Source organism: Rana temporaria, chromosome 7 (genome assembly GCF_905171775.1).
Source record: "Rana temporaria chromosome 7, aRanTem1.1, whole genome shotgun sequence".
NCBI classification, from domain to species: Eukaryota; Metazoa; Chordata; class Amphibia; order Anura; family Ranidae; genus Rana; species Rana temporaria.
Genome location: NC_053495.1, coordinates 123,084,905 through 123,100,587, shown reverse-complemented (window position 1 = coordinate 123,100,587; position 15,683 = coordinate 123,084,905).

Below are 15,683 nucleotides of genomic sequence, written 5' to 3'. Positions count from 1 at the left end.
GGTTAGCCCCTCGAAGACGGTGCAGGGTGGCATGTTAGCTGATGATGTGGTGTGGAAGCAAGACGGGGTCGCATTGTTGCTACGCCGGTCCAAGACGGACCAGAAAGGGAAGGGTAAAGTGGTGCAAGTCTTCCCTATTGAAGGGTCGGAATTATGCCCGGTTAGGGTAGTGCGGGAATTTTTGGATGTACGGCCAGAGTTAAGTGGATTATTCTTGCTGCACGAGGATGGGACAGCGTTGTCGCGGTATCAGTTCGTGACAGTGTTCAGACGGTGTCTGGGGGCATTGGGCCTGGTGGCTCAGGAGTTCTCGGCGCATTCCTTTCGGATTGGGGCCGCGACAGAAGCAGTACGTTGTGGCTTGGACGATGAATTGGTGAAAAGGATTGGGAGATGGAAGTCGAGGAGGTTTCGGTTATATGTCAGACCTCAGCTCATGGTAGAATTAGGGGTGAGCGGTGGTGCAACAAAATAGAGGTACAGGGAAAGTTAAGGTTAGGCCACCTCCAAGGGGGATGGGGAGTGGATCGGGGTTTTTGGTAAAGGGAACATGTTGGTAGTCGGGGATGGGAGCGTCTCCCGATGGGCTTGTGGTGATGGATTTCTTACTTGCTGTCTTTCAGGTGTGGGACAGGGACTGGTATGGATAATGGGCCACTCCTTCGTGCGTAGGGGGGCTGCGAGAGCGGATATGCGGCCGAACGGTCGCCAACTGGGGGTCCCAAGACAGGAAGCGATGGTGCGGTGGTTGGGATTCCCGGGGATGTTGTGGAGCAGGGTGGTGCCGGAAGTGCACAAGTTTGCACGCTTGGATCGACCGCCGGAGGTTTTGTTGATCCATGCGGGGGGAAACGACTTGGGGGTGCGTACTATGTTGGATGTCGCACGAGACATCAAGTTTGATTTCTTGAGGATTCGCATGTCCTACCCGGAAACGGTAGTGATATGGTCTGACATTGTGGGAAGGTCTTCATGGGGATGGCTAGATCATGGGAAGGTGTGAACAGGGCCAGGAGAAAGATTAATCGGGACGTGGCTAAATTTGTGATCCGGAACGGCGGGTTGGTGGTTAGACACCATGAGTTGGAGGTGGATACGTGGAGGTATCAGCTGAGAGATGGAGTTCATTTGACCGACGTGGGGATTGACATGTGGGTGTGGGTGTGAAGTGAAGTGGATGCCATTACCCAGAGGTGGTATGGGTTCTGAAGGGGCTGTTAGTCCAGTCTACCAAGGTGTAGCTGACAAGTGGTTAATGGGGGCACTGCGGTCAGTTGGTCGTCTTTGAGTCAGTTTTTCGGCTTGAGGCCTAAGACCAGAGTTAGGTACAGCAGTGCTCATAAAATGTTTTAGAATGGTTACAAGTGTGTTAATGTGCCTGCAAAGTCCAGCACCAGCAGGGTTAAAAATATTGTATCTCAGGTCTAATAAAGGTTATGTGTGAAAATGTTATTTAATGTTATTTAATATTTAAAAGGTTATTTAAAATAAATGGAGGCTGCTACGGCCAGTTTTTACTCCAAAGATTACAGTAGTGGTGTCAGTTATTTATTAAGGTAAAGGTTGAGTAAAAATGTGGGTCTTAGCAGATAAGGGGTTAATGTATTTATACCATAGTCAAGAGAGGCCCGGAGCAAAGAGCAGCAGGACATAGGCGGAGGGCCGGCCATGACAGGGTTAAAGAAAAGCCCTGCACTGGCCGGGGAGGGCTCAGTAAGGAAGGAGAGCAGTGGGAGGGAGGTTATATATTTCCCCTCCCACGCTTCCCGGGTAACACACGTGGGGCGAAGTTTTAGCATTCATTGTACTTTTTAATGATTGCCTATAGAGCTCCATGTCCATAGTTCTGCGATACTTTCTTAGTAAATAGTAAGGCCTCTTTCACATGGGACGGATCCGTGATGATCTGCCTCGTGAACCTCCGCTTGCTCAGTGGGAATTGCTCTGCTGATCTCCGCTGAGCCTGCGGATGACAGCGCGGTCCCCGCACAACTCTTGTGCAACATCTCTGGATTGAAATGGGGTTCAGGTAAGTATTAGGAGGGCTACTGCACACAGAAGGTTTTTTATCTTAATGCATTTAACTGCCTTTAGAGCCACAAAGTATTACTAAACCCACAACAGTAAAATCAGTCTGTATATGCAGTAAAGCATGCTTGTTATACTCACTGTGGAGCCTAGAGGGTCAATCCTCCGCTTCGAATATTAAGGGTATTTGATTCTGTCTTCTCTGATCCTAATCTTCTTCCACAGTCCCCAATTCATCTCCTGATAGTACAGAGCCTTAGGGGCACGCTGAACATGCTCAGTTTGGAGTATATTGCTAGAGTTTTTCTTTTCTTGGGAGGTGCATGTGATCAGCATTGTCCAGACAGAGGGTCAGGGGTCCTGCAGCCTTATAGGACAATCAGGGGAGAATGGAAACTCCTCCTACAAGCTTTAACCAGACACTGATAGAAGTCACTAGAGTGCTCTAACTGCTGATGAGAAAGGGTATTTAGCAGTTTATATTTACTAAAACTATTGCATTTCCATGTTTTGTGTACTGTGGGAGACCAGATATAGTAAATACAGGGTCCTGGGTTTAGTAACACTTTAAGTATAGACACAGGCCAGTGTATTGTTCATTTGATCTTCAAAGTTTTATTGCCAGCATGGCCGGTTATATACTGAATCCAACTGTATGCAGTGAATTTCCACTACTTCATTGTAGATAAAAAGAACTTGCATAAACAGAATATTATTCATGTTTATTTCATACAACAATCAATTCAAGTCAATAATAAACGTGCACGGTTTAAGAGATATTCACCCTGGATGCAGCAAGTTACGTCACCGGCGCATGTCTTGCCGGACCTACAGAGCTTTGTTACATAGTTACATAGTTAGTTACATAGTTACATAGTTAGTCAGGTTGAAAAAAGACACAAGTCCATCCAGTTCAACCACAAAAAAATAAAATAAACAAACAAAATAAAAAACACAATGCAATCCCATACACCCAACTCCATACCCACAGTTGATCCAGAGGAAGGCAAAAAACCCTAGCAGAGCATGATCCAATTTGCTGCAGCAGGGGAAAAAATTCCTTCCTGATCCCCCGAGAGGCAATCGGATTTACCCTGGATCAACTATACCTATAAATGTTAGAACCAAGGGCTTCCATGCGCATGCCCGGGAGTGACGTCATTGCGGCTCCGGCCAATCACATAGCTAGAGCATGGGACCCCAGAATAAATATTGGGGGAAGATGTCAGCCCTGTAAGGCTTTGTTCCAAGGTAAGTGGATGCGTAAGTATGCGATGCATACTAACACAATATGCAATTGCCTTACAAGTGTTTTTTTTTATGTTTTTTAACAGCTGCGGTTTATTACCGCTTTAATATGAAATATCTGAATACAGAGCCAAAATGGAGGTTTGAGACAAAAGATCCTCACACATAAAAGTGACAGTTATTTTCAGCTCCAAACAGATTTGAAAATAACAGTCACATAGATAAAATTAAGATCTATGTTAAAGCTTTGTGAATTGAGTCTATGGAGAAGGTTCAGGTGCTTTTGTGTTGTGTTGTAAATTAATGTATTTCAATTATTATCCTTAGACATGTGTACTATACAGCAGCCAGTACTATATAAACATTGCATACTCTGTAACAACACACCTATTACCTGACTATGGAAAGCATATTCCTAGTATAAGATGATGAGAGGTTTTGTGTATGATGTGCTTCTTGCATTTCCCCAGCATAACAATGATGAATTTTCCACTACAGTTATTTTATTGCATACTCATCAGATCTCTGTGTACGTTTCTGAAAACTATGTTTTTCTGAATAGGAGGTTATCTGAGTTATACATTTACTTGTTACTTCTAATCCAGTGCACATGTTTGCAGTCAGTCTACAGGTAAATTGGATGGATTTGTTCAAGCTCAGGCATGTAATTTATGCACACATAAGTCACATAAGGTCCTTCCTCTCAGCTAGAAGATGCTTGCGAATATATTTCAAAATACAGCCAAAAGGCTTTTTCTTTTAACCATAAAGGAAGGAACCATTTAAATAAAAGGGGATGCTTTATAACACCCCTAGAAGTTTTATGGTCAATTTGCATCTATGCATTGTGGGAATGCACGCATCAAAATGCGGCAACACATTCTACAAGACTTGGCCAATTGCAGTACCATTCAATTTGAATAGCATCCCATCATATATGTGTTGCAACACACCAAAATGTGATTTTGAGCATCAGAAGCCTTTTGATTTTAATTGCCTGCTTTAGTGCAAGTATGGTAACGCATACGCATTAACACACTGCACAGAGGGAGGAGTCTTGGAATGGTCCGGTCAGTATGGAGGAGTAGCTAGAAGGGAGTCCTCGCTCTCCAACCCCGCTCTGAACTCGGAGATGTGCAGGAGCCGGACCCTCTCCCTCTCCCTGTAGGAGCGCCCTTCCTCCCTCCCGCGGCTGGGAGATGTAGTCTCCGAGTCAAATTTTCGCCCCCCTCCTCGCCCCCCTCTTCTCGGTCAGACTGATCCACAAACACCCGCAATACGTTTGTAGCCTCGCGGCCCCCTTACCTGAACGGCAGCGGTGACAGGTGGTATCGCGAGAGCGAGACTTGGCGACGCCTCGACGCACAGAGCGAGGGGAGATGGCAGTGAGGTGAGCGAGGTCCGGAGCTCCTCGTAACAGCAGAAAGTTTTTCTATTGTTTTTTTTTTGCGCTCCTGTCCCCCTCTCTGTGCAGACTTTGCGGGCGTCTGTGTTGGAGGTCGTGTGCTGGCCAGTATCAAGCCGGGTATTATAACACAGGCACTTGCAGTGATAGAAGAGGAGACACAGCATCAAGCAGCACAACGTACAACGCCGCCCTGCAGCTTAAGCAACCCTCCTTATCAAGCTAAAAAATATTAGGTCCGTACCCGACCCCACTGATCACAGCAACAGGAGGGTAAGATAAGGGTAAGACCAGAAATATACTGCAGCAGTCCCGGTTTGGTATTCCTTTCATTAGAAAACGATCAGGATCAGCAGAATCGTGAGTATATTACATTCATCAGAGTGGTGAGTACAACGAATAATGCTTTACCATGAACAAAGAACTATGAATTAAGAACTCAGAACCAATATACATATATTTATATATATCAATGGGACACTTGCACTGGATGAGTAAACAGGACTGATACAAAGTTAATGCTATTTCCTGAGCCTGTAATTATAGTGCTTTTCAGTGGCTTCTCCCTTGTTACCTCTCCCTTCCCCAGGTAATAAAGCAAATATGATACAGTGAGAACTTGCTATACGGAACACTCCTGGATCCCCTTGGGAGGACAGCAATATAAAATAGTGCACATTGTAGTCGATTTCTTACAGCAAACATATGAATCGGCCGTGAACGGGACTAAAAGTGGTAATCTTTCTGGGAAAATATAACATACAGAGCAAACCCATCATATAGCATACACTACAACTTGCTTTAATTATCCTCTATGCATCGGTAAGAAGAGAAACGCCATAATAAATTTAATCGGTGTAGGAGAAACATCAAAAGGGATTGTACGATGTATAAAACTGTTTAAAACAAAAATTAAAGAGATATTGGACATAAATACTAAAGAAAGCTATAGACAGACAGGTGGCGTACAGACAGCACACGCCCCTGTAAGTATTTTACCCGCGTGTCGGAAGTGAACAGATTTAAGACAAGGAAAATCCTCGGTCACGTATTGGCATAAAAGCAGTTTAATACACCCATATAAGTGAGCTGTTTGTGAGCTGCTCATTAGAGCAAAAAAAAAAGGGGCTTAATCGTTTTGGATGGCGACGCCCAGAATTTCCTTCTAGGCCCTGTAGTCATATATAAAAGAGAGAAAAAACAAGAAAAAAGAACATAAATGACACCACGGCCTCCATAGGTCAAAAAGTGATTTTTTACAAAGGTTTAATAATTGGTAATAGCCTCACCTCGGGGACTATAAGAAATACAGGTAAAATAAGCAGGCATTCCGTAAGTCTAAGAGGGGTGCAGGATGACCACAAGGGGAAAGGTAGCAAGGGGAGGGGCAATTCCAAAGGCCCCCCGGTTAAGCCAAAGCCCAGGCCCGATGTGCAAATTTGTGACGCACGCGATAAACGGAGACCCCCAGCACCTAGAAAAATCATTAACTGGTAGAGGGGGACAAGCAGAAAAGGATAAGAAAAAGGATAAGAAAAAAGGAGCTACCAATATATTGGCTGACTTAGAAACACTCTCAGAGTCACTTTCAGAGATCAGAACAGACCAAGACACAGAAATAGACCCTGAACAGGGAAATAAGGAAGAAACGCAGGATATGACACTTTTGCCAACAAAAAAGGAAATGGAAGGAATGTTCGCTGCCTTAGAACGTTCACTCAAATCGCAAATGGAAAAAATGGAGAGAAACATGGGGCATATACTGGAAAGAGTGGAAGAAGTGGAGAAAAAAGTTGACCACAATGTAATCTCAGTTAAAAAATTAGAAGATGAAATAAAATCATTAAAACTGAATCAACGAGAACAGGCGTACAAACTAGAAGATCAGGAAAACAGAGATAGAAGAAAGAACATTAGGATACGCGGAGTTCCAGACACAACACAGGCTGAGGACCTTCCAGAGATAATAAGGAAAATATGTAACCCAATATTAGAGAGAGAAACAACCTCCCCCCTAAGAATAGAACGAGCGCATAGGATAAGACGTTCGAGAGAGAGGTCGCAGGAATACCCAAGGGACATTATAGTTCGATTCGAAAGTTGGGAAGAGAAAAACCAACTATGGAGAAAACTGAGAGGGAAATCGCCGTTAGAATATGATCAACATAATATTCAAATCTTTCAAGACCTGTCACAAGAGACGTTAAAACGAAGAAGAAGTTTAAAACCATTGCTAGGTGTTCTACAGGAGCATGATATTCAGTATAACTGGGGATTTCCAGCGTGCCTAATAGGCAGGAAAAATGGTGCTTCGGCAAGACTGAGGTTTATAGAGGAAACACCAGAATTTTGTCATAGCTTAGGCATTCCAATACCCAAAAACTAATAGTGTTTACCGGCCAGGGAGGGGGGGAGTGGTGGGGGGGGGGCTGTGGGCGGGAGGGAGAGGGGAAGGGTCAATTTAGTAAGTTATCGGAGTGGGACCGGGGAGAGGGGAGACCCAGTGAGTGCTTCTTCACCAGTTCCCCAGTAGTGGGGGATAGGAGACCGGGCTAAAATAGAACTCCACCTCAGCCTGAGGAGCAAAAGAGCGCCAGGAGCGCCAAATAGAAAAAGCTCCAAATGACCAGAAGGTCAGGGATCGACTGGGGGGAGGGGGGGGAGGGGGAGGGGAGGAGAAAGCCCCAAATGAAGAACAAGGGGGCAAGGTACGAGTGGAGGGGAGGGGGGGGGAGGGAGAAGGGAGGGGGAGGAGGAGTTTGGATGGGAAGGGGGGGGGAGGATTAGGAAGGGGGGGAAAGGGACTCAGATCTGTGTGTCATGCAGCAGGAAAGAACATATATACCCGAGGAAGAGGGAAAGAAAAAAAAAAAAATATATGACAAACATAAATTTCTTAACATACAATGTAAGAGGTCTCAGTTGCCCTGAAAAGAGGCATATGGTATTAAGAGAAGTTGAAAGATACTCCGCTGAAATAGTTTTTCTACAAGAGACACACATAACGTTGGATTCTAATGTTAGATTGTACTCTCGGGCAGTTCCCATTTGGTATTATGGGGACTCCCCAAAGAAGAGAGCTAAGGGGGTCGCCATAGGAATAGGGAAAAATATCTCTTTTACAGTAGAAGATAGGAAGGTAGACCCGGACGGTCGTTATCTGTTCCTAAAAGGAGCACTCCAAGGAAAAAAATATACTTTAGCAAATATATACTGCCCAAATAGCCAACCACATAAATATCTGAGGGGGATTTTGAATGCTTTAATGGACTTTAAATCAGGACATGTAATACTAGCAGGAGATTTCAACCTCTCAATGGACTATCAATTGGATAGTACGTCCGGGGCTCAGAGGCGAAATATTAAACAGCTTAGAATATTAAGAAAAAAAATGAATAGCTACTGTTTAATAGATCCTTGGAGGATTACAAATCCAAATAAAAGGGACTACACCTACTATTCTTCCGTGCATGGAACATACTCAAGACTGGACTATATAATGGTAGACCACGAGTTACTGGAAGATGTAGTTAAAACTTCAATAGGGGTAACTACAATCTCAGATCATGCTCCCGTAACGGTGAAAATTAGATTTAAAGAAATAGAGCAAAGAAAAGGATCATGGAACTTAAATGAAGAACTTATAGAGGATATAGAGGTAAACAACACAGTGAGAACGGATTTGGATCAATATTTCACCCTTAATAATACATCTGAAGTAAGGGTAGCTACTGTATGGGAGGCCCATAAGGCATACATCAGAGGGAAACTAATCTCAATAGGAGCAGGGAAAAAAAAGATAAGAAAATTAAAAATGAAAAAATTAACAACTGAGCTATCTGAACTGGAGCAAATGCATAAAGAGCGAGGAGAAAATGAAATATACCAAGAAATTGTTATAAAGAGGACCCAGCTTAGAGAACTGATGAATGTTGAAACAAGAGACATATTTAAAAATGTTAGAAAGGAGAGGTATAAATGGGGGAACAAACCAGGGAAACATTTAGCTAGAATATCTAGGGAAAAAAAAATAAAAAATTACATAGAAAAAATAAAAAACCAAGACGGCCTTATGAAATATAAGACGTCTGAAATCGCGGAATCCTTTCGGACTTTTTATAGCTCATTATATTCAATAAGAACCAAGGAAACCCAAGAGCAAGAAAATATGAGAAAAAGGAAAATCAGGGAATTCTTAGAAGAAGTGAAATTACCTAAAATTTCCCAAAACGACATTGAAGCTTTAGAGGCCCCAATAACTCAAGATGAGGTATACAGAGCCTTCCGGGAAACACCGTGCGGTAAGAGCCCAGGCCCCGATGGCCTGCCGATTAAATATTACAAAACATTTAAAGAACTCTTGGTCCCAGAGATGTGTAACTATTTTAACAAAATAGGAGAGGAAGAGGAAATAAGAAAAGAATCTCTATTGGCAAATATTTCTATTATCCCTAAAATGGGAAAAGATGGAACGTTGTGCTCCAGCTAGCATTGTTAAACGCAGACCTGAAAGTATACGCGAAAATATTAGCAACTAGGATAAAAAGTTTAATGCCGCAATTAATAAACCCAGATCAGGCGGGCTTTGTAGCAGGCAGAGAAGGAAGAGATAACAGTATAAGGACTCTCTTACTGTTACAACAAGATCCAAAAAAGAAACCCCCAGTCGTACTCATGTCCTTAGACGCCGAAAAAGCATTTGACCGAGTCGACTGGGGGTTTATGATGGAAACTTTACAAAATATAGGCTTGGGACCAAGGTTCATGAAATGGGTAAAGAACTTGTACAGCCACCCGACGGCAAGGGTGAAGGTCAATGGGAGTGTGTCGTCTGTGTTCAACATGGAAAACGGAACCAGACAGGGGTGCCCGCTCTCGCCTCTCCTATATGTAATAGCTTTGGAACCGTTGTTAGCAAAAATCCGGGGAAACCCGGGGATAGGAGGGGTGAGAGTGGGAGATGAAGAACACAAGGTGGCGGCGTATGCAGACGACATACTCCTATATCTGACCAAACCTAGAGTCTCTCTCCCTAACGTTATAAAGGAAATAAAAAGATACGGTGAACTTTCAAACTTTAAAATAAACCCGATAAAAACAGTAATTTTGAATCTGGGGATAGAAAAAAAAGAAGCAGAAGAACTACAGAAAGAGTTTCCATTTACATGGGAAAAAGAAGCTATAACGTACTTGGGTATAAAAATTACACCTACAGTTGAAAAACTCTACTCGGCCAATTTTGTCCCCCTAATCAACGACATTAACCAAGACTTGAAAAATCTGGCAAAAAAACATATTTCCTGGATAGGTAAGATTAACGCGTTTAAAATGATGATATTACCGAAGATAACATACAAACTTCAAATGCTCCCAATAAAAATACCGCAAAGCTTCTTTAAAGTAATTAAAACAGTAATTTTGAAATATATATGGGCAGGTAAAACGGCTAGATTAAGCTACTCATTGCTGAGCATGAAAAAAAAAGGAGGGGGGTTGGGGCTCCCCGATATAAAAAGATATTATTTTGCTGTAAACTTAGCCAGGCTGGTAGAATGGACAAACGCACACACAAAAAAAAAATGGGTACGTATGGAAGAAATATTAAGTAGGACACAATTAAATAGAAATGTATGGATACCACCGAAAATGAGGGAATTGAGCACGAACACACATAACATAACTAGGAACGTATTTAGAATATGGGACACAATATTTAGACGGGAAAAATGGGAGTATAACTCCCCATTAATCCCACTAGCAGGCACAAATTTTTTTCCACCAGGCAATGGAACACGTTTTGGAAAGCACCTAGGGGAGAAAAAATTAAAAGATATTGTAACACAGGGAAAAATTAAATTAAGACAAGAGATAAAAATAGGGGAAGGGGAACAAAGCATAAGTGAATGGGAGTATCTGCAGTTAAAACACTTTGTGAGTACACTACCACAACCAATTAGGGAAGATAAGACACTATACCCAATAGAAAAAATATGCAGCACGGATGAGCCCCTGACACATGGTATATCAAAGGCATATGGGATATTAACAGAACTTGAGACTCAGGAAGCACTGCCCTTTTTAGAAAAATGGGAAAACGATATCGGTAAAAAAATTGATAAAACACAAATGATAGGTGCAGTATATAATCATGCCGCGGACATTACCACCATAGAAGCAAATTACAAATTAATGGTGCGATGGCACCTGACCGAATCAAGAATGAGTAAGATTCACCCAAGAAATTCAGAGCTATGCTGGAGAAACTGTAAACAAAAAGGAACAACTCTACATATATGGTGGGACTGCCCGAGAGTGCAGGAATATTGGAAAGAAATTTTGAAATATATTTCAGAAATAACAGGGGAGACGATTCTATGCAGCCCGCTGCCCTGTTTGTTTCACGGAACTGAAAAAACAAAAAAACAATATGGAATAACTCTGATACCAGTTTTGTTAAATGCAGCTAAGGCTCTGATCCCAAAAAATTGGCTACACCCAAAGAGGCCATCAATTAAAGAGTGGATAGAAAGGGTGGAATACATAGAAGAGATGGAGTATCTTGCCAGCAGAGAGACAGGAGAAGAGGACAAATACAGGGTGGTTTGGGAAAAATGGAAAGTGTTCAAATCCTCAGAAAAGTTTGTCCAGGGAAAGACAGAAGCAGATAGTTGAGAAACCATAAAGAAGATTGAATGACACACAGATCCGGGAGGGGGGGGGGGAAGGGGGGGAAAAAAAAAAAAAAAAAAGGGGGGGGGGAATTAAATTAGGGTATACTAGTAAGGAATATAGTCAGATCTGTTAAGCGGGAAAAGATCAATTAATAGCTTAAAAATGTCAAATCTGTAATGCTTAAAAAAAAAAAAAAAAAAGAACTTAAACACACGAAAAGGAAAAAACCCACGAATGATGCGAAGCCGCAAGAGAGACGCTAAGGGCGGGCGAACCGTGAGCTAGCCTCTCGGCCATATGTGAGCAGAGTCTGACGTGAAAAAAAAAAAAAAAAAAACACACTGCACAAATATACATTGCTCAAGAAAATTAAAGGAACACTTTTGAATCAGAACTCCTGGGATATTGATCTGGCCAGTTAAAACGGGGTTCCGGGGCATAATTTTTTATTTTGTTTGCAAGCTAAAATTAATCACATTAAATAGTCCCTAAAACATATTAACAGCTCCCCAATCGTTCCAGAACTTATTGCAAAAACTTGACTTATATCTTCCAGCTCATGTTGTGGCCGTATCCAGTGTGGGCATGTGAAGCCCAGTTGCTTTTTCTTCCGGGTTTTCAGAGAGAGGTGCATGCTGGGCAATTTTTAGGCACAGTAATGCCCAGAGACTCTTGGGAAATGTGTCATCATTTCCCAGGAGGCAATGGGGTCTTAGGACAGGAAGTTGAACCACCTAGGACCAGGAACTAGGCAGATTACAAAATCTGCCTGGTAACAGTGAAGTGAAGTGAGTAAAAACATTTTTTTTTTTACATTAAAGGCAAGCTGTTAATAGAAAATTCATTTTTAGGGTGGAACTCCGCTTTAAGTAGCAGAGGGGGAGGGGTGTATACAGAAGTGGTTGTTAATCAGTTTCAGCTGCTTTGCTGTTAATTGAAATCAACAATAGGTGCACTAGATGGGCAACAATGAGAAGACCTCCAAAACAGGAATGTTTTTTTTTTAGGTGGAGGTGTCTGACATTTTTTTTTTCCCTACTCATCTTCTGAATGTTTTTCACAAGTTTTGCATTTGGCTAGGGTCAGTGTCACTACTGGTAGCACGAGGCGATACTTAGACCCTATAAAGTTTGCACAGGCAGTCCAACTCCTCCAGGATGGCACATCAATACGTGTCATTGCCAGAAGGTTTTCCGTGTCTCCCAGCACAGTCTCAAGAGCATGGAGAAGATTCCAGGAGACAGGCAGTTACTCTAGGAGAGATGGACAGAGCCGTAGAAGGTCCTTAACCCATCAGTAGGACCGGTATCTGCTCCTTTGTGCAAAGAGGAACAGGATGAGCACTGCCAGAGCCCTACAAAATGACCTCCAGCAGGCCACTGGTGTGAATGTCTCTGACCAAACAATCAGAAACAGACTTCATGGGGGTGGCCTAAGGGCCCGACGTCCTCTAGTGTGCTCTGTGCTCACTGCCAGACACTGTTGAGCTCTATTGGCATTTTCCATTGAACACCAGAATTGGCAGGTCCGCCACTGGTGCCCCATGCTTTTCACAGATGAGAGCAGGTTCACCCTGAGCATATGTGACAGACGTGAAAGGGTCTGGAGAAGCCGCAGAGAACTTTACGCTGCCTGTAACATCGTTCAGCATGACCGGTTTGGTGGTGAGTCAGTGATGGTCTGGGGAGGCATATCCACGGAGTGACGCAAAGACCTCTACATGCTACAAAATGGCACCCTGACTTTCATTAGGTATCGGGATTAAAACCTTGGGCCCATTGTCAGACCCTACGCTGGTGCAGTGGGTCCTGGGTTCGTTTTTTTCTACGTGATTCTTTTAAAGCCTGCCTTGCATACACACGATCGTGAAAAAAATGCTCGAGCAAAGCGCGGTGACATGAAACACGTACGACGGCACTATAAAGGCGAAGTTCCATTCGGATGGTGCCACCCTTGGGGCAGCTTTTGCTGATTTTGCGTTAGTGAAAGTTTGGTGAGAGACGATTCGCGCTTTTCAGTCTTCGTGCTTTTCAGTCTGTTACAGTGTGACGAATGTGCTATCTCCATTACGAATGCTAGTTTTACCAGAACGAGCACTCCCGGCTCATAACTTGCTTCTGAGAATGCGTGTTTTTTTCACATCATTAAAGCCTACACACCACCATTTTTCACAACGTGAAAAACAACAATTTGAAAAACGACGCGAAAAATTAGAGCATGTTTTAAATTTTTAATGCCCATTTTTCACGTCATGAAAAATGCTCTGGAGCCCACACACAATCGTTTTTAATGGCCATTTAAAAAAATGCAATTTTTCTTGTCATGAAAAACAGTCGTGTGTATGCGGCATTACACATTACCCAGTCCATATCAGTATAGATATCCAGCATGAGATTTTTACCCGTTGAGATCTGATATGTTTTCAAAGTGTTCCTTTAATTTTTTTTTGGAGCAGTGTATATGGGTTTTCCTCAACAGAATCCATCAAGAAACTTGGTGGCAGAGCTTTTTTGCCGAGGAAAACGGTCGTGTATATGTTTTTCGTCGAAAAAAAATCTTGTGGTACTCGACGAGAAAAAAAGAGAACGACTTCTCTTTTTCCTCGTCGGGAGTCTCAATTTCCTCGTCGTGTTTCTCGTCGGGCTGGTTTACGACGAGAAACACGTTCATGTGTATGCTTAGAAACCCGCACATGCTCAGAATAAAGTATGAAATGGGAGCATGCCTTCGGTAAAAGTAGGGTTTGTAATGGAGATAGCACATTCGTCACGCTGGAACAGACTGAAAAGCGCGAATCGTCTCTCACCAAACTTTTACTTAACACGCAGTAACATGAGATTAGCAAAAGCAGCCCCAAGGGTGGCGCCAGTGGAATCAAACTTCTCCTTTATAGTGCCGTCGTACGTGTTGTACGTCACCACGTTTGAGAACGACGAGATTTTATCTTGACAGTGTGTACGCAAAGAAAGTTTGTCAAGATTCTCGACACGCCTAACAAGGAACTCGTCGAGGAAAACGATGTTTCATTTACGAAGAGTTCCTCGGTCGTGTGTACGAGGCCTGAGAGTTTACTCCAAACCTAAGACCCCATACTACACACTTTTGTCTTCAGATTTACCCAAACCATATAATATGAGGTCAAACCTTAAAGGGGTTGTAAAATAAATTTTTCATAATAAGCATCCTTTACCTGCAGACATTTCTCTTTTCCCTTCCTCATTGTTCGTTTTTGCTCAGAAGTTGCTCTATTTCTTCTCAGTTCTGTTCACTTCCTGCTTGTCTGATTTTACTGACCACCGTGAAGGGAGGCTTTACTGTGGTGGTCAGTAACGTGCTCACCCCCTCCTGGGAACTACATCTGTGAAGCAGGACGCTCTCTACGTGTTAGAGTCTTCAAGGAGGGGTGAATTATTGGGCGTGCCGCAATTCATACTGGGAAATGTAGTTCTTACATGAACGAGCGATGCAAACCAGGAAGTGAATGAGAGAACAGAAACTAGAATGCCGGAGGTGATATAGATGAAGGTATTTACTTGTTTTTTTAACAGAATCATTACACTATTCTGTCTATCTACCTTGCAGACATTAATTTTAGGTAAAACAATGTTTTCCTTTACAACTCCTTTAAAGCCTCTTACACACGATCGGATTTTCTGATGGAAATTATGTGATGACAGGCTGTTGGCGGAAAATCCCACCTTATGTACGCTCTATCGGACAATTGTTGTCGGATTTTTCACGGACAAATGTTGGATGCCAGGCTTTCAAATTTTCCACGAACAACGGTCTGTTGTCGGATTTTCCGATTGTGTGTACACAAATCCGTCGGACAAAAGTCCAAAGTAAAAACACACATGTTCGGAAGCAATGCTCACCAAACACAACATTGGCAGAAGGTTCCCAAAGGACCCTGAAAGACCGGGCTTTCCCAGTGACGTACGATGGTGCGTCAGAGGGGGTAGGGTCACGTGACGGGTGGCCGCTTCCCCTATATAAGAAATGTCACAGCTCCAGCGCGTCATTCCACTGGGCTGTGTCCAGCGGAGAGTGGAGCTCCCCTGCTGCTCTCTGGACGGATGGATCTTCTGCATCGCTGGACCGGACCGCTGATCATCCGTCGCTGGATAGATCATCCATCGCTGGATAGTTCATCCATCGCTGGATAGATCATCCATCGCTGGATAGATCATCCATCGCTGGATAGGAGACAGTGGATTCACATCGCTGGATTTTTATTTATTTTTATTAATAAAGGATTTTTTTCTACGGTGTCTGTGTGTTTTTTTTTTAACTATTTACACTTCCTTCGTGAAATGGTAGAGGTACAGTG